This window comes from Gouania willdenowi, chromosome 6 (assembly GCF_900634775.1).
Source record: "Gouania willdenowi chromosome 6, fGouWil2.1, whole genome shotgun sequence".
Taxonomy (NCBI): domain Eukaryota; kingdom Metazoa; phylum Chordata; class Actinopteri; order Blenniiformes; family Gobiesocidae; genus Gouania; species Gouania willdenowi.
In genome coordinates, this window is record NC_041049.1 from 53,249,377 (window position 1) to 53,260,343 (window position 10,967).

At 39.2% G+C, this 10,967-nt stretch overlaps 1 protein-coding gene across 1 annotated transcript in view; it reads right to left on the minus strand.

Annotated features, from left to right (window-relative positions):
* LOC114464356 (solute carrier family 45 member 3) overlaps positions 1–156 on the minus strand; it is a 44,392-nt gene extending 44,236 nt beyond the window's left edge. Inside the window, exon 1 of the mRNA XM_028448451.1 lies at positions 21–156. The gene's annotated coding sequence lies outside the window, so the exon portion shown is untranslated. The remainder of the gene's footprint in view (positions 1–20) is intronic.
* Between the last annotated feature and the right edge of the window lie 10,811 nt (positions 157–10,967).

Here is a 10,967-nt window from a genome sequence, read left to right on the forward strand (position 1 = left end):
AGCAAATAAGTGTACCTTACCAATGAAACAGTCACCGAGGGTCAAACTTCACCCTAAACTTGTGTTGGACCTCCGGCAAATCCATGCAGCGGCTCACTCGCTACCGTCGGACCACTGTTGCTTAACTTGGAGAAAAGGCAACTACACGCTACAGACCAACTGCGTCAACCAATCAACGGCAAGCTGTAGTCATAGCAACCACATCCTGCCCACTTTCAAAATAAGAGCCCCATTTCGCTACAATCAACAATTTTAAATAAAGCAAGGCTTCGCATAATCCAGTGGTGATTTCAAGTACTGAAGTTACTGTAGCTTTTATGGGTACTTGTACTTTTTGAGTCTATTTCTTAATCAGTAATTTCACTGATTTTTAAAACAAGTAAAGTAATTTGTTAAATTTCTACACCCAACAGTTACTGATTATATTATTAAGAAAGTTGGTCCCTTAAACCACAATACTGTACTGATTTCAGTTTCAGTTTATGAAGGCACATTGAACACAATCCATACATTTTGCATGGCACTGTTAAAAATTAGAGGTCATAAATGTAGAAACTTAGCTATTTACTACTTTAGCTATTTGAAAAATAATGTATATTTTGACAAACCTTTTATTTTATACAGATACATTTGTGGAAAATAAATGAAGTTCCAATTGGGCAAGATTTTGTCTCTTTCTTTTTAAGTTTCTACATGAAATGTTTACTGTATGCAAGGGAATATACTGTGTATATATATATAATAGTTATAGTCTATAGTTTTTGGGCTTTTTTTTAAAGTTTCAATTACGATTTATCAACCCATCGGATACCCTACAAAAAACTTAGTTGTGATTGGATTTCATCCCATGTTTAGTTTAATTTTAATTAGTTGATAAAAATGTCAATATGTTTTGATTTACTTTTCGTTCACATGTATTTTCAAAACAAAATGAATACATATTCTTTGAATGTTTCAACAGATCTTTGTAGCATAAATGAACTTAAAGACCACCTGTACTGGTCTTGTAGATAACATAAAATGTGTTTAGTGTATTATCAATAAACAAAATATTGTTTACAATTATTTGAAAAAAAATCAAAGCACTTTTTTATTTGCACAATTTTATTTAGACAGCCATCACACTTTAGTACAGCCGTGCACCATGTTGAGTATCCATATACTGTACATGAAAAGTACAGTATGTTGTATTGGTGCATTGGTTCTCATATGTAGTTTTACGCTTTTGTAATGATACGACATGAATAATGAGATTTTCTTTATTATTTCACGGACGCCTTAGCTACTGCTCAATGACCCGTGGGGGTCCTCAGACCGCAGACCATTGAAATAAAGCACAACACTTTCAAAACAGAGTTTAAGAGGGTGAAAAACTTTCATTCTATATGCAAGAAAACTAAAGCATTTTGTACTAGATCTTGTACATTTTATCTCTACCTGTACAGTAGATGTATGCCCTGATTTATTTGATTTAAATAGTTTTTACTATTTTCTCTATTTTTATACTTATTTTAGGTGTTTACTTAAATATGGTCATCTGTACATACAGTATTCATTTCATGTCTTTTTAAAATTTCTTTTTCATCCGGTGCCTGACTGTAATCCAATCATGAAGGACATAGGAATAAACCTCTTTATATCTGGGAATTAGGACAACAATTAACTTGAACAAGTAGGCCAGATGATAAAAATAGATATTTCCCAGCAGTCGTCTCAGTGCTTTCTAAGTAACAGTTATTCTAAATTAGTCATTTCTAAACCCACCACTTTAAATTTATGAATTAAATTATGAAAAGGGTGAATAACAGCTGTCAAATTATGTTTGAAGTACGACTCATTTTTTATATGAGAATATTCTGTTGGATCTGCTAAATATTATTCATTAATTGTCCTAGTTTTTACATACAATCCACAACTTCTATGAAACCTAATCCTCTTTAGAAATCTTTTTTTTATTGCACATTTTTGGCTGACGGGGAAAATCCGAGTACTTGGAGAAATACCAATCTCTAAACAGAGACATGGTCTACTTCTTAGCTATGAGGTAAATCTGACATAATGCCAATATTAAGCATATGTTTTATTTCCATTTTAACCTCTGTAATTAGGATTTCTATGATTGCAAAAGTTTCCAAAGGGATGAATTAAAGACAGAAAAATATGACAGGTTTTTTTTTTAATCTGCTAAAGCGATTATATTTGTGTAATTATCTGATGCAATCTAATCAATAGACATTAGTTCAATTATTCAGAGGTCCTAAAGCAATAGGTTTAGATATGATTGTGTTGTCAACAGGTAAAGTTGTACAGTTATTCTAGAGTTCTTATTCTACTTGGCAAACTTTGAATCCAGTTTTGGCCAAAAAAAGGCAACTTTTTGTTTTTATAAAAAAAAAAAAAAAACAGATTGAATCTATGATTTGTTGCACAATGGAGTGTAAAACATCTACCAGTGCACTCAGGTTCCTCTCTTTAGGCTACTGACCAAAGAGACAGACACGCACTAGGTTTAAAGTTCACTGACCTTTTTGCTGTGATGCAACAATGTGAGAAGATTTCCAGGAAAGTTCTACACCACAAAGCATTTCAGCTTTTAAAAAAAAAAAAAAAAAAAAAAACAGTGTTGGGGGACTAGTATACTTACTATCATGAACTATACACAATCACACTTTAGTCATATTGAAATGTTAATTTTATAACATCAATCCTATATGCCCGTCTGTTTTGTACCATTGATTTATTGCTACTTCTCTGCCTTTTGGGTAATTTACATATACTGTCTGTAAATGTTGATTTATCACAGCAGTGCACACTACTCCAAATAATATCACCCATAAGGATTCCACATACTTCACATTTTACAATATTGTGGCCTCTGAGTTTTTTTTAATAAGAAGATATACCCAAATTTCTTAATTTCCTGGTGACAGTTTACATACTTTCCTTTTCAATTAGGCTAATACCACCCACAAATGAAGCTGCTGTAATCCTTCCAAGGAGCATATTTGATCTGTGGGTGGCTGCACTAATCGCAATGAATGGCATAGGAATATTTCGGCCCGCAGGATGTTTTTGGAATTACAGAAAACATGAATCATCGTTTAACACCAAATAATTCAGTTGTAGTTATCTCAGCCCTTCTTAACACATACATTTCAATTAAACTTCACAATATCTACCAGGGCTCACGGTTTTCCCATGACATGACGCCATTTTTAATCGCAAATTGTTGAAAAAGAAATCTGTATCTTTTCCAAAATCCTGCAATTTTATTCAAATCATTTCACAAGTTCTGCTCAAATTGAATACAAATGGGTCACAAACTCAAGGAAATGTAAAGATTGGATAGTATCTGTAACTTCCATTACTTCACAAATATTTACAGGGCAGAATAATGTTGAAATTGCTCATTATCCAGCCTAAAATTTGTGGCAAAGTGGTCCGTATTTGGCCCTGGAACTAAAAGGACTGAGATATCTGTGTCAAACAATGGGCGTGCTGTTGGTGTTCTCTGCACCCCTCCCATGCTGCATAAGTTCATGGCTCGGCAGGTGCGCAGGTTTAGGCAATCAGGGAGCATCTGAGTGTTTGGCATGTTCTCAGCAGCAACCAGGATCAGACACTGCATGTTTGGAGGACTTTCCCACTACAAATTGTCTGATCTTAGAAGAGCAAGTTGCTCCGTGGATGCGCTCCATTTACAGTCTTAAATATTTAGTACAATGTTGCATTCAGGGACGCCCTGTACTTCTCATATGTGACCTAGTATGTACTGCCTCTGTTGCTTAGAAACAGAAAAGTGAAGTTTAAAAAATGTGGAGTATATAATATATTAAGGTAAAAACCATTTGGTTAGAATATGAAAAATGATTTAATTTAAAAATGAAAAAATCTTGTTTAAATGTATAAAATATTTACAATGTGAACTTAAATCATATAAGAATGATTTGGTTACAATGTGGTTTGACAGGTTAATAGTATGCCAAGTTTGTTAAATGAGTGATTGTAAAAATGTCTGTTATACAGTTTTCTGTTACGACATTAACTAATTGTTGTTTGTGTTCAAGATTTTTTACCTAAAGACTGAAGGCTTTGCTACCTTCTACAAAGGAATAAAAGAAATGCAGGAAAGAAACCTGATGTCTGAGTAAATTCCCGTCAAACGTTTTCTGAGTGGGTCTCTAGCCCTATCAAGTACGGAACACTTAAGGGAGTACTTGACAGTAAAAAAAACGCTTGGGCATTTACCGAAGAAGGAGAATCAGTCCTGTCAGTCCGACTCCAGTCCAGGCTGAGAAGCAGGCTCCAGGCCAGGTCCAGTGGGGCTCCAGCCCAGCACGACTCCAGCCCAGTCCGACTCAGCACCAGTTCATCTCCAGTCCAGGCAGACAGTCAATCTTCAAGCACATCCTAATCCCAGTCCAAGATGGCAGAGCCAGTGTTCAAGCAGTTAAAGGCCCTCAGAAGAGTGGACAAGAGACAGTTGACAAAGGTTGTGAACCGTGTCGGAAGGACATATCCTGAAATGACTTTTAAAGAAAAATTATTGAAGCTGATAATGGACATAAACAATGACATAGAGGCAGAGCTGCTTGCTGAAGTAGGAGAAGGTAAACAACTTAGTCCTGAGCAAAAAACTGACTTGGCCAGGACAGAAGAGGAGTGTCAAACTAAGCTAAAGGAGACCAAAAGTCTACTGCAAGGGAGATTGAGGGCAGACTTTGGAGAAGCAGAGGTGACATTGGCACTGGAAGCCGCCAAAATAGGAAACCAAAGGTTTACGCGGATCCCATCAGACACCAGCAAAGGGACCTATGATTTTATGGTAGACCATCTGGAGGAGCTTTTAAAGATGGAAAAGGCAACCTTCCAAAAATGGTATTGCTGGACTCCCCGTCCTGAAGCCAGACAAAACGGAGGTGCTGGTGTTTGCCCCTGATGACGCTATCCCAGGGATTCACCAGTATTTGGGCGACCTGAGTTTGTCTGCTAAAACAAGCCTTAGAAATCTTGGCATTATCTTTGACAAAGCAATGTCATTAGAGTACCACTCTAAACTGCTGACAAGGAACTGTTTTTACCAACTGAGGAAAATCTCTAAACTACGTTCACTTGTGTCCAGAGATGATCTTGAGATGATTATCCACGCCTTTGTGTCTTCCCGTTTAGACTATTGTAACAGCTTATTTTCTTGTCTAAACAAAAAGGCGCTGTCTCGTCTTCAGCAGGTACAAAACTCTGCGGCGAGGTTACTGACTCGCACAAACAGAAGGGCCCATATTACTCCCATTCTAAAAGCCCTTCATTGGCTCCCAGTCACTTTTCGTTTCAATTTTAAAATTCTGGTGCTGACCTTCAGAGCCTTGCATGGTCAGGCTCCCTCCTACATTAGAGACTTGTTGTGTCCTTATACCCCCTCCCGGAGGCTGAGGTCTCAAGATCAGAACCTGCTCATGGTCCCCCGTACCCGTTACAAGACCAGAGGAGATCGCTCCTTCCAGGCGGTCGCGCCAACGCTCTGGAACGATCTTCCGTTTTCCTTGCGTTTGCTTGATTCCGTTGATGCTTTTAAGAGCCAACTGAAAACCTATTTGTTTCAGAAAGCATTCTAAATTCCAGTGATAAAGGGTTGTTTTATGACCATCATATTCTTGTGACTGTAACTGCAATTTGTATTGTATTGTATGCACTGTATGTATTGTGAAGCACTTTGTGACTTCTGTCTGTAAAAGGTGCTATATAAATAAATATAACTTACTTACTTACTTATAGACATTACCCAATGGCTAAGAGTTCATGAGCAGCCCCTCCAGGAGTTGGTTTCCTAAAAAGCCGATTACATTCAGGCTAAAAGATAAAATGAAGGAAGAACTTTCACGTTTGGTCAGGCTGCTTAATACAGACCAGCCATCAGACTGAAGCCGACATCCCTGCCAAAGTGTACAGAGAACAAGCGTGACTTCTACCGCTGGTGGAAAGAGTGGGACGCTCTGCAATCACAAGCTGAAACATCAGGAACTAAAGAGGTCAAGAAGTTCCAGTTGCTTGACAGTTTGGAAGACAAAATAGTGCAAGAGAAAGCCCCAAGTGATCTGCAGGACCTTGGTGATACTGGAGCCATAAAAAATCCCTTGACAACCGAATTTATAGAAAGTAAGCTTCCTGATAGTCTCAAAAAAGAGTGGTTGCTGTATGCTGCTGTGAAAGTAAATGAAAGTATACAAAAGAATCCTTTCGACAACCTGTAGTGCTTCCTAAAGAGCCAAGAAAGTATTTACGAACAGATGGATCAGCTAAAAATGAAGAAACCAGTCGGAGAGAGACAAAGTGGGAATCTAGACAAGCCAAGATCAGAGCTACAGGGTCCAGTAGCAGTGACACCTTGTGACCTTTTCAATATGCAGACTCTGTGGGGACCCAAAGCATCTCAAGAAGCTGTACCATTGTTACAAGTTTCAATTCATGAAGCCTGCTGAGAGGGAAGAAGCAGTAAATAAGGTGCCAGAGTGTGAAGATTGGTCAAACCACCACTACTACCTCTGTACAAAAGCTACAAAGACTCCCAGAATGAGCAGCGGTAGCATACCAAGGGGAAGCAGGTGCACAGAGGCTCAAGAGGTTTTTCTGGCAAAGTTGTCACCTGACCCAGCTCAGCAATGCAAGAACGTTTTCTGCAACACAGTGTCTATGACACTAAACTCTAAGAACCAGTCAGATCTACTGGAAGAGCAAGGTGTCCAAAAAATACCTGTCATCATGATGATCTTGGAGGTGACGGATGCAGGTCAGAAGATTGGCATATTGATCTACTGAGCATCAGACACAAAATGTATCACCCCGCTGCAGCAGAGATACTCAATCTATGGTGTGAGGACATCACACTGATGGTGCACAGAGTTAGAGGCATGAAGATCTCAGTGAAAACAAAGAGGTATCGCCTGAAAATCAGGGTCCACTCCAGTCTAGGAACCACAATTGGCTATGTGAACAAGATGGCATCCAATAACTTCCTGTCACAGTTTATGAGGCCGCTGACTTCCGGTACATTGTTGTTCTTCTTACGAAGCCAGTGAGCAAAGGGAAAAATGAACACGTTTGGTGTCAAAAAGAGGTGATTAGACTATCAAAAGGGTTGGAGGTTCAGTATTTTACTGTTGTGTACCTAGATCTACCTTTTTTCATGGTATAATTCCTGTATTAGCTTTAACCGCTTCCCTGCTGATAATACAGCACGTCAGCAATAGCTAGCCAAAATCCGGACAGATAACTGAACTCCAAGTAGGGAAACAAGAGTGTGTAGCTGGCATTAAATTGTGCTTACGCCAAATTGAAAACGAGGACCAGCGGAGACGATTTGAGCTGGCTCTGAGTCAAATAGTGTGGCTCCAGCTGCAGACGTGTTTTGGAGTGCTTTGCTAACTCAGATGACCAAATTCACCATTATTCTAGGTGTTTGCATGTTTTATTCTGTATTTAGTTATAGTTACCGGTGCATGTAGTATTTAAAGTTAAAGCTCAGTGCATGAGTTTTGTGAGGCACTCCACGCTCCCTCCTTCCGTCCTGAATGAAACTTGCGTGCACGGGCACACTGTGGAACTGTTTGCGACTGTTTTCTCCATGGAGACTAGTAAAAAATGTAGAAACTTGTGCTATTGGAGAGGTTTCTGTTGTTTTAGAGACATGAAAGCATGTATCACTCACTGCTGTGAGGACGGTAAGAGGCTAGTCACCGCTGCTCACACACAAGCAGCCGAGCTGGAGCAGATCAGAGCACACACACTCCGTCCACACACCAGATGTTTTTAATAAGCTATTTATTCCGTTTGTTCCCTCTCTCTCTCTGACTCGGGGCGGACTGTGCTGACTGAAAGCGTTTCAACTAATATAATGCAGAAAAAATATGCATCGTATTTCAATTTTTTTGGAAGCGTGGCGCGCTTACAGTTAAGTTGCTAGACAGCTCCATAAACATTCAGTGCTGCTGGCGTAGAAGAGCTGTCACATACTGTACTGTCAAAAATCCAAAACACCGTCATATGGTGCACAGTGCTGCGAGAGCTGTCAGGGACTCGGCCCCTCACACTGTCTCGTCATTGGACCGGAAGTGTGGTGCCTCACACTGTCAAATGCGGAAGTAAAAATGTTCGTTGCCCGGTGCAAGACGCCAATTTTCCACCAACTGCTATGCCTCGGTCTTGACAGTATCGCCGAGATCCAGCGACATGTTACAGCAAAACAACTTGCAAGTTTCTTCCCAGATGTCCACCCTGAAAATTAGATCTCATCAGTCTCAAGGAGGGCAGACTGGTCCCACAAAAGATTCAAACCATTGGTGACCTGGTGCTGTGGGATGGCCCATTGGGGAAGATGGTTGGTGGTTCTCATTCGGGGCTCTTCGAGCAGTCTATTGTTCAGGCCTACACTTCAAAGACTCACTTTGCTTGTTCAATGAGGTCTGCTGCTGTCAGATATGAAGAAGTGATTGAGACACCAGCTGCCCACCAGAAAAGTCTTGCTTCACTTCAAGTTGTGACTTCCTGAGGTGGTGGAGATGGGACAGTATTGGTGCAGCATGTGAGGCCAAGTGTGGTGGTTGCTGCTGTGATAGATCACCCTTTCAGAGGAAAGAGTACTTAAACAGCCACTGCTAGTGACTGTCACAAAACTAGAAAAGAAAGCATTCATCACCACTGTTATGAAGGGTGCAGAGCAAGAAGGCAACAGAAGTCAAGTCTACAAAGCAAGAGGCAGGAGAAGAGCACCCTCAAATGCTGCAAAACTCAACCAATTAATCAGAACCATGGCGCTTGTGTGGAAAGAGGCCAAAAGATTTGTGATGCTGAAAAAACTCTCAGATAAATTAAAGTGGGAGGCAGTGAACTCATCTGGTCCCATCACAACACAGGAGTATGAAGGCACTCTTAAGATACGTCTGCATGGCTACTCAAGGTGAAGGCTCAAGTCAGAACCCCTTCGTCTCCTCAAACATAGACTCGTGGCCTTTAGAGACAAACAAAAAGGTATTCGGTTATGTGGTGGCCAGATCCAATCGTTTGAAGAAAGTCTTATCCTGCCACAATGCTTCGTAGAGATGTTGGACGTCTCATCATCCATCCCATCGAGCAGCAGAAAGACAATCGAGACATCTGCGATGTCTTCATCGGAGCCTCGAAAACATCAAGTAGGAGGTGTGTCAAACAATGGGCGTGCTGTTGGTGCTCTCTGCACCCCTCCCATGCTGCTTAAGTGCATCACTCTGCAGGTTTGGGCAATTAGGGAGCATTTGAGTGTTTGGCATGTTCTCAGCAGCAACGAGGATCAGACAGCATGTGAACAGCAGTACCAGACACTGCACGTTTGGAGGACTTTCCCACTACAAACTGACTCGCTCATCTTAGACGACACCGCCGGTAAGGGCAAGCTGCTCCAGGATACACTCCATTTACAGTCTTAAATATTTAGTACTATGTTGCACTCAGGGACACCCTGTACTTCTCAAATGTGACCTAGTATGTACTGCCTTTGTTGGAGATTAAAGTAAAACATTATTTAGATACAATTTAAGTGCTTAGAAATAGAGGAGTTAAGTTTAGAAATTGTGGATTATGTATTAGGGTAAAACAATTTGGTTAAAATATGAACATTTGGTTAAAATATTTACAAATTAATACATTTTGTTTAAATGTATAAAATATTTACAATGTGAACTTAAATCATATAAGAATTATTTGATTACAATGTGGTTTGACAGGGTTATAGTATGCCAAGTTTGTTAAATGAGTGATTGTAAAAATGTCTGTTATACAGTTTTCTGTTCCGACATTAACTAATTGTTTGTGTTTAAGGTTTTTTACCTTAAGACTGAAGGCATTGCTACCTGCTACAGAGAAATGCAGGAAAGAAACCTGGTGTCTGAGTAAATTCCTGTCAAATGTTTTCTGAGTGGGTCTCTAGTCTTATCAAGTACGGGACAGTTAAGAGTACTTGACAGTAATTTACATAGTGATCCATGTTTTCTCTGTCATTTTCACTTTCTCCTGCGAGCCAAATTGGATGTTGTAAAAGGCCAGATTTGGCCCCCGGGCCTTGAGTTTGACACATATCGCATAGAGGAACAAGACTACCAAGTCTCCTGTCCTGATATTCATTATCAATGTGGATTAAGAAGTTATAAAACCAGTTTCAAAGGGACATCAGACACTCCGAAAAGTATAACTCACTTTTAAAAAGCGCATCGTCACATTTTTCTTATATTTTTGTTTTTTGAAACAGTGCTGTTACAAAGTAATGGGAAAATGCCACAAATATTGGTGAAAAAAAAAATAAAAAATTTAACTGTGGCAATGAGTCGCTGCAGTGTATCTCAACATTCCACGACAGAGGCTCATAAGAGCAGCAATTAAAAAAAAAAAGTAAATAAATTTAAAAAAAAAACAAAATACTTGTAATCGACACAGTGTCACAGCCAAGTCTCATTTGATGCTGGAAACATGTGGTCTTCTTTCAGAAGTAAATAATAAACTAACTATCAAAAGTTGTGCTTAGCTTAAAGCAAACATCACTGATATTTTTGAGTGCCAACATAAGTACCAACACGTAGCTAATAAATCTGTCTGAGGGATTAAAAGACGCATACAGTAAATACACAGTTTACACACACACACACACACTCTTAACACATACATTTAACGGGTTTGTAATGTGATGTTGACACTTTAATTACACATATGTTACAAACACGTTTTACAGAAATGTAATCAAAAGTAGCAGTAAACTAGTTTTCGAACAGATTATTTTCCTTCATCCCAAAATTGTATATTTTACAGTCGGTACAGAAAAAAAAACATCTTTAAAAACACAGTAAAACGTTGCATGTACAAAACGTGGAGCTGTCCATAACTAAGAAATACAGGCATAAAACAATATGCAAAATAACATAATGGATGCCTTCTTTAAACTAGAATAT